General features: G+C 45.9%; 1 long non-coding RNA gene across 1 annotated transcript in view; it reads left to right on the top strand.

Annotated features, from left to right (window-relative positions):
- The window catches only part of LOC308561113, a 31,191-nt gene continuing 17,543 nt past the window's right edge, over positions 1–13,648 (top strand). Inside the window, exons 1-3 of the long non-coding RNA XR_013999437.1 lie at positions 1–134; positions 5,134–5,225; positions 6,124–6,231. This is a non-coding gene — a long non-coding RNA (uncharacterized lncRNA). The remainder of the gene's footprint in view (positions 135–5,133; positions 5,226–6,123; positions 6,232–13,648) is intronic.

Below are 13,648 nucleotides of genomic sequence, written 5' to 3'. Positions count from 1 at the left end.
TCTCGGAGACCCGGAGGCTGGCGCCCGGGGAGGTGGGGGGTGGGGGGTGCGAGCTTCCAGCCCAGACCTTTTGTTCGGGGAACGTTCCCGCGCTCCCGCCCTCCCAGCTGCGGAGACTGCGGCTCCCGCTCCAGGTAAAGTTTCGCGAAACCGACCCCGACGGTGGGGCGCTAAAGCCTGGCTCCGCCACGTCCTAGTAGTTGGCCGTAAGCAAGTCCTTTGACCTCCCTTAATCTCAGTTTCCTCACATGTAAAATGGGAGCCAAAGTGCTGATGCCGAAGGGTCATTGTGACGGTAAATGTAGAAACACAAGTAGGAAAGCTGCAGGGACAGGGCGAGCGCCAGCGCACCCTCCCCGTCCCGCCGCAGGCTGCCGCCTCCCGCTCTCCCCCGAGCGGCTCACCCGGCCCAGGGGGAGGGGCCTGTCGCACGTTTCCATAGGAAGCAGTAATTTTCCCTATTCAAATACTTTTTTAAAAATTAAGGTATAATTTTCATTCAACGAAATGCACAGACAGAACTGAAACATGCAGTTCCACGAGTTTTGACAAATGAAAACACCCCTGGGTAGCTCAAACCTCTATAAAGACGGAACATTTCCAGCGGCACAGAAAGTTCACTGAATTCTTTCTCAAAGAATCCCCCCCTCCCCCAGGCAGCCACTGCTCCCATTTCTGTTCCCTGTTCTAGAATATAATATAAAGTAAAGCATACAATACGGGTTTTTTTTTTAGTCTGGCTTCTTTCATTAAGCATAATCTTCTTGAGATTCATCCATATTGTTGTGTGTATTAGCAATTTTTAAAAATTGAGTAATAGTTCATTATATAATTTGAAATTTGTTTATCCGTTTTTCTGTTGATGGACATTTGGGTTGGGTTGTTTTCAGTTCGGGGCTATGAACATTCTTTCATCATTATTTGATGCTGGGTAAAGGAGTGGAATTGCTGGGTCATAGGGTAGTTGTATGTTTAATTTTCTAAGAAACTGCCAAAGAGTTCTCTAAAGCGGTTATACCATGATCCATTCTCACCAGCAATGTATGAGAGCTCCAGCAGTTCTACCGCCTCCTGAGCATTTGGCATTGCTAATCTTTTTTTTTTTTTTACAACTTTGTTTAAAAAACCATTTTTTTAATATGTTTTTATTGATTTTAGAGAGAGGAAGGGAGAGGGAGAAAGAGATAGAAACATCAGTGATGAGAGAGAAGCATCCATTGGCTGCTTCCTGCACCCCCCCTACTGGGGATCAAGCCCGAAATCCCAGCATGTTCCCTGACACGGAAGCCAATCGTGACTGCCTGGTCCATGGGTTGACCCTCAACCACTCAGCCACACTGGCTGGGCATTGCCAATCTTTTTATGTTAGCCATTCTAATGAGTGTAGTGTATCTCCTTATGGTATTATTTTTAAAATAATGAGTGAATATTTTTCAAAAAATGATTAATACAAGTACACAATTCTAAAGATACAAAAGGCTATTGAGTAAAGAGATGGCCCAGGCCCTCAGTTTTTCTCCCCAGAAGGTATCAGCTTTTATGAGTGACTTATGTGTCCATGAACTTTCTTTTTCACTGTCATTTTCCTCCTAGAATATAAGCCCCAGGAGGAGAGGGACCACCTAAGTATTCACAGGTGTGATCTGAGCTCCTCTCCAATGCTAATAAAAGCCCAATAAATATCGTTGAATGAATGCTAGACACTGTTCTAGATATCATATAACCTATTTACCACATTATCACATTTTGATTCAAGAGAGTAGCATGGTCCCTATGGGCAGAGCCTGGAATTGAGTGATATTAATAAAAGTTTATTAAATGAATGAATGTTGATAAGGAGGTCCCCAGATCAGTTCTTACAGGCAATGCAACCTGGCTTTTTAAATTTTTAAATTTTTTCTCCAGACACTTCTTATGTCAGGCACTGTGTAAACAGAAAATAGACATTGTCATTTTTGCTGCCCAGCATTACTTCACCAGAGGACCTCAATTTTTCTCTGGGAAATTGACTTCCTCCATCAGCTCTCACTTTCATTAGCTCCAGGTGAACATGTGACTCAGCCTAATCAATCAGATCATCTCATCCCCTTGGCAACAGTGATTGATTCAGGGATGTGCCCCAGTGCAATCTTGGGCAATGAAAGCTGGCCCCGGCCTTGTGTCCAAACTCTTGGGCAAGAGAGCTCTCTTTTTCCTACTGGACTTGGAAGTGTGAAAATGGGAGCCTGGGAGAGATGAGATAAAGGAATTGAGTTATGAAGGGAGTAAGGGAGCAAGCCATAGGGGTGAGTTCCCGGCAGAGGGACCTCCCCCTCCCAGGAAAATGGGAAGAAGTCCAGCGGGTAGAGTGGGAGAGAAAAGAAGCGGGGATGATCAGGGGGTCAGGCGAAGGCCAGTTTTGAGAGGCCTGGGGGGCCATAGAGAAGGGTTTGGGTGGTTTTTTTAATCCTCACTGAGGATATTTTCTCCATTGCTTTTCAGAGAGAGTGGAAGGGGGAGAGAGAGGAAGAGAAAGAGAGAAACATCGATGTGAGAGAGACACATGGATTGGTTGCTTCCCGCAAGCATGCTGAGAGGAGCAGGGATCAAACCCAGGTACGTGCCCTTGACTGGGAATCGAACCAGGGACCTTTCAGTGCACCAGCCAATGCTCTAACCACTGAGCACACCGGCCAGGACCAGACTATACAATTTTGTACTGAGTTTTTTGTTCAACCATGTGCACGTATTTTCTATTAATTTTTTTAAATGTTGTAATGGACATTGTTGTTGCTCAATCCAGATTCCCTTGGACCCCTTTGATCATTTCTGTGTGGCCCTCTCCTGGTTTTGGTGCTGGTGACTTAGTTTCCAATGGCCCACCCTGGAGAGCTTCTTTCAGAAGACTGGACTCAGCTGCTGGTGCTGCTTTGCCCTCCAGAGAGCTGCAAGTACCTGGAATGAGTTCCAGCCCTTGCCCACCCCCCGCCCCCACCCTGTGGGCACGAGTTAGCCAGTGACTGATCAGAATGGAATGGAGCCCAGCTCCCTTGCCTCAGACTCGGGACAGCTCAGTATTTCCACTCGGGAATTCCCGGTAGGGTCGGGCAGTTGCTACTCCCCCTCAGGGTTTTGTGTGAAATCACACCCTTGTTTGCCCTTTCCTGTTCTGCTTCCCCCACTCCCTTACCAGTGTCTCCTGGGAGCCCTCCCTTAACCGATCACCTGCACAAGAATCTTCATCATGGGGTCTGCTTCTGGAAAAACCAACCTATCTGTTTGTTTACTTTTATTTATTTTTTCTTTATTTTTGTTGTTGACACTATTACAGATGTTCCCCATTCTCCCCCCTCTTTGCCCTCCTCCGCCCAGTCCCACCATCACCACACTGTTGTTTGTGTCTATGGGCATTTGCTTTTATTAAAACAGGACATCTTTATTTATTTATTTGGTCCTTTGTTTAATTAGGCAAGCAATACATTCACTTTACTATCACTGGTAAAAAAATGGTTTTAAATGAGCACAAAACAATGTTTAATTTCACCAATCCCAAATCCACTGCTCCCTGAGAGGGCAAACTGTGCTGTTAATTATATGGTGTCCTTTCAGACCTCTGACTATGTGTTTTCACTCACACTTGTATTTTGCTTGCTTGTGGGTTTTTTGTTATTGTTCATCTTCACCTGAGGATATTTTTTCCATTGCTTTTCAGAGAGTGTAAGGAAGGGAGGGAGGGGAAGAGAGAAAGAAACATCAGTGTGAGACACAAGACTGGTTGCCTCTGGCACATGCCCCAACCAGGTGGGGGAGTGAACCCACAACCCAGGTACGTGTGCCCTTGACCAGGAATCGAACCCATGACACTTCAGTGCACAGGCCAACACTCTAACTACTGAGCCACACCGGCTAGGGCTGTTTCCTTGTTTTTTCTTAACTGAGATAGCTCTGTGTGTTTAGTTGGCAACCTGCCTTTTTTCTTTAAACATCTGTCTTGAATGTTTTTCCATGTTAGCACATCTAGACCTGCCTCCAGGGTGACTTTCCTAAACTGCCTGTGACATCATGCTGCTCCCCTGCTTAGGGACCTTGCAGAAATGCCTCCCACCGCACTTGGAATAAAATCCAAACCCCTTTCCACAGCTATAGGTGTGGCCTGATTTGGCCCCACCTACCACTTCTGTCTCATCTCCCACTCATCTCTCGCACAGCACACTCCAGCCACACGGGACTCCCCTTAGTCACTTGAACATGTCATACTCTTAATTGCCTCAGGGCCTTTGCATAACCCATTCTTTCTAGAATATTCTTCTCCCTCCCTCTTTGCCTAGCTAACTCCTACTTACCTTTGCAGTCCCAGCAGAAAAGCCCTCCCTGAGGCCCCAGGCTGGGTGACATCCCGTATCGTACTTCATTACAGCACACCGTACTTTACCTTTGCAGCACTTGTAAATAACTAATTAGTCTTGTCATTAAATCACATTGGTGAGTACGCTTCTAAATAATGGGTTAAGTATCCATATGACTATCGTGTCATGTTTCTCTCTCCCACTGCCTTGCAAGCTCCACAAGAAAATTCCCTCTTCTGTCTTGTTCATGCATATCCCTAGTGACCAGCACAGTTCCATGCAAGGAAGAGACTCAACAAATGGTCGCTGCCTAAGTGAAAGGAAGAACTGCACAGAAGCCGTCAGGCATCTTCTCTCGGTTTTCCTCTCTCTGAGGCAGTGCTGTCCCTTATCTTTGCTTTGCTCTTGGGCCGCCTGGCTCTGCCTCTCTATAGAGACCAATGTCCACCACTCACAGTTAGCACCGCCCTCCCATCACTTCAGCCTCCCCACAGTTTGGGCTTGGCCCCTGGACCAACCAGGGTCTTGACTCTCCAGCAGGACCCTTCTGCTCTGGAGCCCACCACCAGGGTCCATCCCAGCTGCCTCCCCGGCCTCTGGCCAGAACAGCAGTAGGAAGGACCATGGGAGCCGGGGCAGATTAAGTCAAGAGGGGGAAGTTGAGTGGGGCAGGAAATCTGACTAGCATTTTGTCACAGATGTAAAAGGAACTAAAAATACAGAGTTGGGTTGTTTTTCTTGTTTAAAAAACTGAGATGGCAATAACTGCTTCCTAGATAAGTTGTAAGTTGCTTCTCTACATTCATAGAGCCATTTTGGGCTGTCGGTCCAGCCCTGATTCCCTGGGAAGTGACCCCTACTCCAGAGAAGGTGTTGGATGGACCAGGTACAGAAACTCAGGTATGGAGACTCACGAGGGCAGGAAGCCCTGAATGCCTAGCAAGGGGCGAAACTAGGAAAACAAGAACTTTGTCCCCAGGGTAACCTACCCTCCCCTAACCCCTAGCATATCACTGGTCACCCAGTTTAGACCCCCTGATCATTCCTCCCTCAAGATAACATCTAGGCCTTAGTTGGACTTCAGCTCCAGGCCCAGATAAGCAAAGCAGCAAATGGTACAGGTGATGCTGTGGCTGCCTCAGGACCAGATACACTCACTAATGGCCCCCTGCCCCCTGAAAGAGCACACCTGGAAAGCTGATGAATATTCTATTGACACCTCCCCTGAGACCTCCCCTAAGATTCCCCCTTCAAGAAAGAGATAATCAGGACAAAGGACCCCATACTTGCTCCCCACCAGGGGAGCGCGGCAGTGCCATCTCCATCCCTCCAAGGGGACCCCATGAGACTTGCAACCAGGGGAGCAATGGGGAGCAGCAGCTCATCCCGAGCTTACCTCCTGAACCTGTCCCCAAGGCCCCTTCTCTCTCTGACTTCTCAGGGAGCCAGAGCAGCCCAGCTAGGGTCTCCTGTTGCCTCTTCTATGCCCTTTCTTGTTCCACTGTCCCAGGTATATCTTTGCTGCCATCATGGACCCATACCCTTTGGCGCAGTGCTGTGTAGCCCTTCTCTTTGGATATCCCCACCCCCTTTTAATAAATTTAATTTTTCTTTATTCACCCATCTGAGATGGCTATTTAGCCTGCCCTGCGCACCACCATCACCGACCTTAACCTTTCAGAAGGGTGTGGATATGATCCCACCCCAGTGATCATAGCTGGTGGGTCCAGGGGTGAACCTCTGACTCAAGCTGGGTCAGTCAGAGTTCTTGTGCTGAGAATTTGGAATTTGTTACCAGCTCCAGAATTGACCCAGCAGCTTACCACCAGATGTTCAAGAAAGCAAGGAGATGGAGGAGACCACTGACTACAGAGAGAAAAGGGGGACACGGACTCTCACTCACTCGGTAAATATCTGTTGAGCAATAACAATGTGTTGTGCAATGTTCTGTGTGCTGGGAGTACCACAGTGAACCACAAATGCAAAACCGCCTGCTCTCTTGGAGGGTACACTTTAGTGGGGGAGAGAGAGCAAGCAAGACAAATAAGAACAATAAAGTTAGATGGTGATAGGAGTTAAGGAGAAGAAAATAAAGCTGAGAAGTGGGACAGGAGAGGGCCAGTACTGAGAGGATAGTGAAGGTGTTCAGGAGGTCTTCACTGCGAAGGTGCTATTTGGGTAAAGATCTGAAGGAAGAGAGGAAGCACCGTCATGTGGCCCCTGGGGGAAGAACAGTCCAGGGATAGGGAACAGCAGAGGCCCTGCGGCTGCCTGGTGACCCCTGAGGCAGGAGCAGAGGGGGAGGGGGAGGGTAGTAGGAGATAAAGTCAGAAAAGCCCCAGGGGCTGGGTCTGCAGGGCCTTATACGTGAGAAAAGCTACAGGGAAGTTTGGAGCAGAGGCGTGACATGATCTGACTTGCCCTCTCAAGCATGATCAGTATGGTGGCTGCAGGGGCAGAGCAGGGAGACCTGTTAGAAGGTCACTGCAAGATCCCCGGCACAGGTGGTGGCTTGGATCAGAAACAGTGGTGGAGCCGGTGAAAAGGATCAGATTCTGGGTGTATTTTGAAGGTAACGTCAACAGAACTTACTGACAGATTGCAGAGAGGTTTAGAAAACAAGGGTGAAGGATGACTCCAAGAGTGACTAGCAGGGAAGGCAGGGCCCACGTGACTGCCAGAGGACAGCTGCGAACAGAAGGGTGGCTTTGCTGGTTGCTGGGTCCAGGCCTCCTGCCTGCACGCCTGGCCCTGGGGACTCATCCCAGGCACTCATGGCTCTAATGCCCTCTCACTCCCCTGTTTCTGCTTCAGCCGGTTTGAATGGGTGTCTATTAGGAGCAACCGAAAGACAGTGTCCTGCTGCTTCCCACTCCACTTCTCATTTCAGTGTCTGGAAACCTCATAATTCTTCATACACACGTCTGTCTCTACCAGTGGACCATGAACTCCCCGAAGGCAGGGACTTTGTTGGCCTTAGCTACCTGAGCAGGAACTAGCACAGGGCCAGACTGAGAAGCAGCACATTATTGCTGCCAATTAATCGAGACAAACTGAGTCAAGTGAAACCTTGGTCTGGAGATTAATGGACTCAGAACTAGAAAGCAGCCTGTGTGGAGAGCGTCTCATTTCCACCCCAACGAAAGCAACTCTGCTTTTTCTCTTTAATGTATTAGACTTCCAAGTGGTTTCCCACTGGGAGAAGAAAAAAAAAGTTCAAAAAAGTGTTTGGAAAAAATCAGTTTATTTCCAGTTAAATATGGCAGATTGTACACCCGCTTTAATAAGTGTTCCTTCTTACTAAAATGAGAAGAAAGGTGATTGGGGGGAATCTAAAGCAAGCCAGGTGTAGCCCTGGCCTGGCAGCTCAGTTGGTTAGAGCGTCGTCTCCATATGCCAAGGGTGTGGATTGATCCCCAGTGAGGGCACACGCAAGAACCAACCAATGATGCGTAAGTAAGGGGAGCAACAAAGTGATCTCTCTCTCTCTCTCTCTCTCTCTCTCTCCTTCTTCTTCTCTCTCTAAAATCAATCAATCAATCAATAAATTTTAAATGTCAGGTGAATAAAAGGCAAGAATAACCTTCAACAAGTCAGAAAAGTAAGAATTATTGGTAAACGGTATTTATTTAAGCCATAAATTTGTCTCTTGGAAGCCCATGTAAAATATCACAAGTGGTATTCTGATCTTAAACAGAATAGACTGTTGCAGCTTGTATTACTTAGAGTCATCATTTTGTTTTGTTTTGTTTTAATTTATTTTTATTATTGAAAGTATTACAAATGTTCCCTTTTTTCCCCCATTGATCCCCTCCACCCTGCACCCCCACCTCCAGGTCTTTACCACACTATTGTCTGTGTCCAAGAGTTTTATATATATATGCATATAAGTTCTTAGGTTAATCTCCCCCCACCCCCCTCCTACCCTCTAAGATTCATCAGTCTGTTCCATGCTTCTATGTCTCTGCATCTATTTTGTTCAATGGTTCATTTTGTTCATTAGATTCCACATATGAGTAAGATCATGTGATACTTGTCTTTCTCTGACTGGCTTTTTTCACTTAATACAATACTCTCCAGGTCCCACCATGCTGTCTCAAAGGTTAAGGGATCCTTCTTTTTTATAGCTGTATAGTATTCCATGGTGTAAATGTCTGAGAAGATGCTTTATATGATTTCAATCTTCTTGAACTTGTAGAGACTTGTTTTGTGTCCTAACATGTGATATATCTTTGAGAATGTCCCATGTGCACTTGAGGAGAATGCCTATTCTGCAGCTTTGGGGTGAAATGTTCTGTAAATGTCAATTAAATCCATCTGATCTAGTATGTCATTTAGAGTCACTGTTTCCTTGTTGATTTTTTTATCTGGAAGATCTATCCAGTAAAGTCAGTGGGGTGTTCAAGTCCCCTACAATGACTATATCACTGTCCATCTCTCCTTAAAATCCTCCAGAAGTGGTTGGTTTGTTTTGCAGCCTGTGTGAGTCTTTTGCTCTGAGGTGGGTCTCTTGGAGACAGCATATATTTGGGTCTTGTTTTCTTATCCATTCAGCTACTCTATGTCTTTTGATTGGAGCATTTAATCCATTTATATTTAAGGTTATTATTGACAGGTACTTATCTATAGCCATTTTATTTCTTTATGCCTCTGTTTCTCATTCTCTCTATTTCAACTTCTTATTACAGCAGTCCTTTAACATTTCTTGCAATGCTGGTTTGGTGGTGACAAAATCCTTAAGCCTTTTTTTGTCTGGGAAGCTCTTTATTTCACCATCTGTTTTGAATGATAGCCTTGCTGGATAGAGTATTCTTGGTTTCAGATCCTTTCTTTTCATTACCTTGAATACTTCATGCCATTCCCTTTGGCCTGTAGAGTTACTGATGAGAAATCAGCTGACAGCCTTATGGGAGCTCCTTTATAGGTAACAGATTGCTAATCTCTTGCTGCCTTTAAAATTCTCTTTTGTCTTGAATTCTTGGCATTTTAATTATGATGTGTCTGAGCATGGGCCTCTTTGGGTTCCTCTTGCTTGGGACTCTCTGTGCCTCCTGAACTTGTGTGACTTTTTCCCTGAGCAGGTTAGGGAAGTTTTCTGCCATTATTTCTTCAAACAGGTTGAAGAAATATTTCTTCTGGTACTCATATGATACAAATATTGTTACATTTCATGTTGTCCCACAGCTCCCTTAAACTGTCCTGTTTTTTAATTGTTTTTTCTTCTTGGTTCTTTGAATGATTTTTTTCTACCCTGTCTTCTAATTCACTGAGCCCAATCCTCAGCTTCCCCTAATCTGCTGTTTATTCCTTCCAATTTTTTTTATTTCTACTATGTCATTCTCAATTTCCTTTATAGTTTCCATTTCTTTTCTCATGCTGTTGAGCATGATCAGTATTTTAAACTCTGTCTCTGATAGATTGTTTATCTCCATTTCATTTTGCTCTTCTTCTGGAGAATTCTTTTGTTCTTTCATTTGGGGCTTGTTTTTTTGTCTCCCCATTTTGGTTGCCCATTTGGGCTTGTTTCTATGTATTAGGTAGATCTGCTAGAGCTCCCAGTCTTTTGGATATTCTCTGGGGCAGGCTAATGTCAGAGGCTGTTTGTGACTCACCTTGAGCACCCTGTTTGAAATTTTCCACACTCCACAGCTTGTGGTTCCCTCTGCTGCAGCTCGGTGCATTTGGAAAGGACCAAGATGCCCACCAAGCTCTGCTTTTCCAAGCCCTGAGTCCACAAATAAATCAGGCAAAGACAAAGCACCCAGAGGCTGATTGCTATTCAGTCTCTTAATGAGCCTCAGGCTGTAGAAACTCCATAGGGTGGGACTAGAGGTTTTCCAACAGGTGGGGCAATTGCTTCTCCCCCCAACCCCCGCCCAGGCAAAAGCTGCTTGGATGGTAAATGTCTGCCTGAAAAAGATGTCCTCTGCAGTATGAGGGAATGACTGCCCTCTGAGCTCTATCTCCATAGCCAGAAACCCTGGATTCTCCTCACATACCTCCAGTCCACTCTGCCCTCCCTTCGCCGGAGCCCAAGGTGAGTGGCTGCACACAAAACTTTGTGCCTTGGCCCTTTAAGAGGGTGCCTGCATTTCCAGCTGTCTGTCCCTGGCAGACAGAAACCCTGCTGCTTTTCACAGCCAGATGTTATGTGGGCACCTTTCTCAGTTCTGGTGCTCTGGGCTGGGAAGCCCAGCCTGGGGTTCAGGCCCCAGAGTCCTCAGTGGGAGCCCCCCACAGCTGAGATCTCCCTCCGGACCTTCAGCTGCTGCCTGTGGGAGCCCGGCCAGCCCTCTCGCGCCTCCACACTTCCCACCAGTCTCTACGCCGTCTCCATTTGTCATCCTTGGTTATGAGGGTGCTCTCCAGCTCGTCTTCAATTGATGATTCAGGATGGTTTTTCTATATTTTAGTTGTAATTCCAGTTTGCTCCTGGGAGAATCTCAGTGTAGCTTCTACTCAATCTGCCACCGCCTTGGAATCTCTAGAGTCATCACTTTTGATAACCTCACTTAATGTGGAACTCAGATCCACAGGCAAACGTCTACATGCTTACATAGGGAAGCTTTTGTACAAATAAGACAGGTATTTCCTGACTCCGGTTTCCTAGCAGGAATTGTTGTTGCAGAGCCGCACCTCTTCCTGTCTGGGCCCTCCTACTCAGACTTGCAGTGTTTCCAGAATACCTCATGTGTTTCAAAGTGTTGTTCATTACCACTTTAAACATTGCACCCCCAGTAGATTGTCTTGGAACTTCCTATGTTCTTCCAGACATTTCTCTTTGGGGATTCTAACCATTACTAAGGCCTGTAGGGTCATCAGTCTACAATAAAAGCTTTACTGTTTCTAACAGTTTTCTAGATTGAAGCTAAATCACCTGACATGTCTATGTGCCTACTAATGTCACAGTGTTAGTGTAAGGTGGCACCTATCCCATTTCTACTGCTTCCAAACGTGGGGTTTCTTTTGGTCCAAAATGCAATATTGATTAGCTCTGCATCAGCCAGTAAAATCAGCACTTGGGCAATTGCACAGAAGCGTTTTGTTGTTGTTGTTTATTGATTTGAGAGAGAGAGAGACATCAATTTGTATTTGTTTTCCCACTTATGTATGCATTTATTGGTTGCTTCTTGTATGTGCCCTGACGGGATTAAACCTGAAACCCTGGTGTATTGGGATGATGCACTAACTAACTGAGCTACCCGGCCAGGACCTTGGTTTTAGCTACTTACTAACTGTGTGAAGTTCAAAAGCATCTTCTTGAGCTGGACCTGATACTGTGAAAGTCAATCTCATAAAAAGAACTTTGTTCTTTATTTTGCACATGGGGATGCTTTAAGAAGTTCAGACCTTTTTTTCTGTGTCAAATGATGTTTTACACACATATGAAACAGCCCTTGGAATTAAAGTTATGGTAACAGCAATGAAACTTAGAACAGAAAGAGTTGGATATAAAGTTATGGGAATGTCACAGGAAGTAGAGCAGGATGACAAAGAGATAGAAAATAGGAGAGAAATTATCAGAAAACTGGAGGGCCAGTCTAGAACCTGAGTTTTGGGAGTTCCAGAAAGAACAGAGGAAACAGGGGAGGAAATCCTCAAAAAAACACACACCAAAAACCCAGCAATTCCAGAACTCTGAAGAGCATTCATTACCATAGTGAGGTCCACTGAGTCCCTAGAAAATTAGATGAAACTTGGCCCATGCCAAGTTATATGGGCAGGAAATTTCAGAACAATAGGGACAAAAAGAAGATGTTACAAGATTCCAAAGAGAAAAGCAAGTTTTACACACATACACACACACACACACACATATACAGAGTCTAGTTGTGAGGTTGAATCTTGAGAAACAAAGGACATTGACCCTGTTACTATGCAAAAAGCAGTGTGTGCAAGAATGTACTTTTTTGGGTGTATTCTGCTGTTTTGTCTGCCCAGAACTATACCTTATTCTGGGAGATGGCCCTGTCCTTTTCTCCCCTCATATACCAGCTGTTTCAAATGGGTGCTCCCCCGCCTTACAGGCCCCCAGCTCCCTGGCCACATTATATCTATCAGAGCTTCCCCTGTGGTTGTTAAACTCAGAGCTAGAGAGAAGGACAGCCTTCCTGCTGGGTGGTAAAGCTGGGGGATTCTACAGCTGCTGGCCGTCATGGCTCCAATAATTTGAAATCACAGAGTTCAGACAGAGAGGGGAGATGAGAGACTCGGCGTGTCTGCGTCCTTGGATCAGCTGTCGCTGAAACTAGTGCAAGCTAGACCCTTGCACTTTCCGTAGCAGTGTGTCTTCCAAAACAATAAAAACATTTGTCTGAGCTGGGTTTCCATCACTTGAAACAAAGACTTGTGCCCAATACAGAAATGTAAGAAGGCAATTCTACTCACTTGTGTAATAATTCATAATTATAACTGACATGTACGGGGACTTCTGATGTGCCACACGGTGTGTAAATGTTCTTCGTGTAGTACCTCATTCAGTCCTTCCAATAGCCCCTTGAGGTGGGCCCTAGAATGGTCTCTATTAAACAGACAAAGAGCCCAGCGGTTGAGCATCAGCCTAGGATCCAGGAGATCGGGGTTTGATTCCCGGTCAGGGCACATGCCCAGGTTGTGGGCTCGATGCCCAGACGGGGCCGTGCAGGCGGCAGCCGATCAATGACTCTCTCATCATTGATGTTTCTCTCTCTCTCCCTCTCCCTTCCTCTCTCTGAAATCAATAAAGATATATTAAAAAGAAAAAATAAACTTCACCCTGTCTCAAAAAAAAAGAAAGAAAGAAGCTGAGAGCAGGTGGGTTATTTTTATGGCCTGGGATTAAAACTCAAGCAGAGACCCTCCCCTCAATGGGACATTCCTGCCCACACGGCCTCTCTTCTCACCCCCTCCAGGCCACATGCCAGCTTGCCCCCTTGTTCATGCTTTGTCTTCTGTTTAATGCTCTTTCTCCCTAGCTCTGCCTGGCAAAATCCTATTGGCCTCCAAGACCCACTCAAAAGGGTCCTGCCCTGCTCCCTCCTCTTCAGAGGCGGATTATTTCCTAGCCTCTCTGGTGTTCTCACCGCATATGCAAAATATTATGAAGTTCAGAGCACAGACTGTTCAGGTGAAGTTCAAATCCTAGCTCTGCCACTTACTTTTTTGGACAGGGGTCTAAATCATCTGGATGTCAGTCTCCTCACCTGTAAAATGGGGCGAACTAGTACTGCTTATCGGATTGCTGTGAGGGTTAAATGAGTTGTTAGCACATGCACAGAATACGGTCCCAGAACGCCGCCCGTTTGGTAGTGAGCATATATTAAGTGTTAGCTGCTGTGATTATT

The sequence above is a fragment of the Miniopterus schreibersii genome (assembly GCF_964146895.1).
Source record: "Miniopterus schreibersii genome assembly, chromosome: 8".
NCBI lineage: Eukaryota > Metazoa > Chordata > Mammalia > Chiroptera > Miniopteridae > Miniopterus > Miniopterus schreibersii.
Note: the sequence above shows the minus strand (reverse complement) of the source record. Positions and strands in the feature narration are given on the sequence as shown.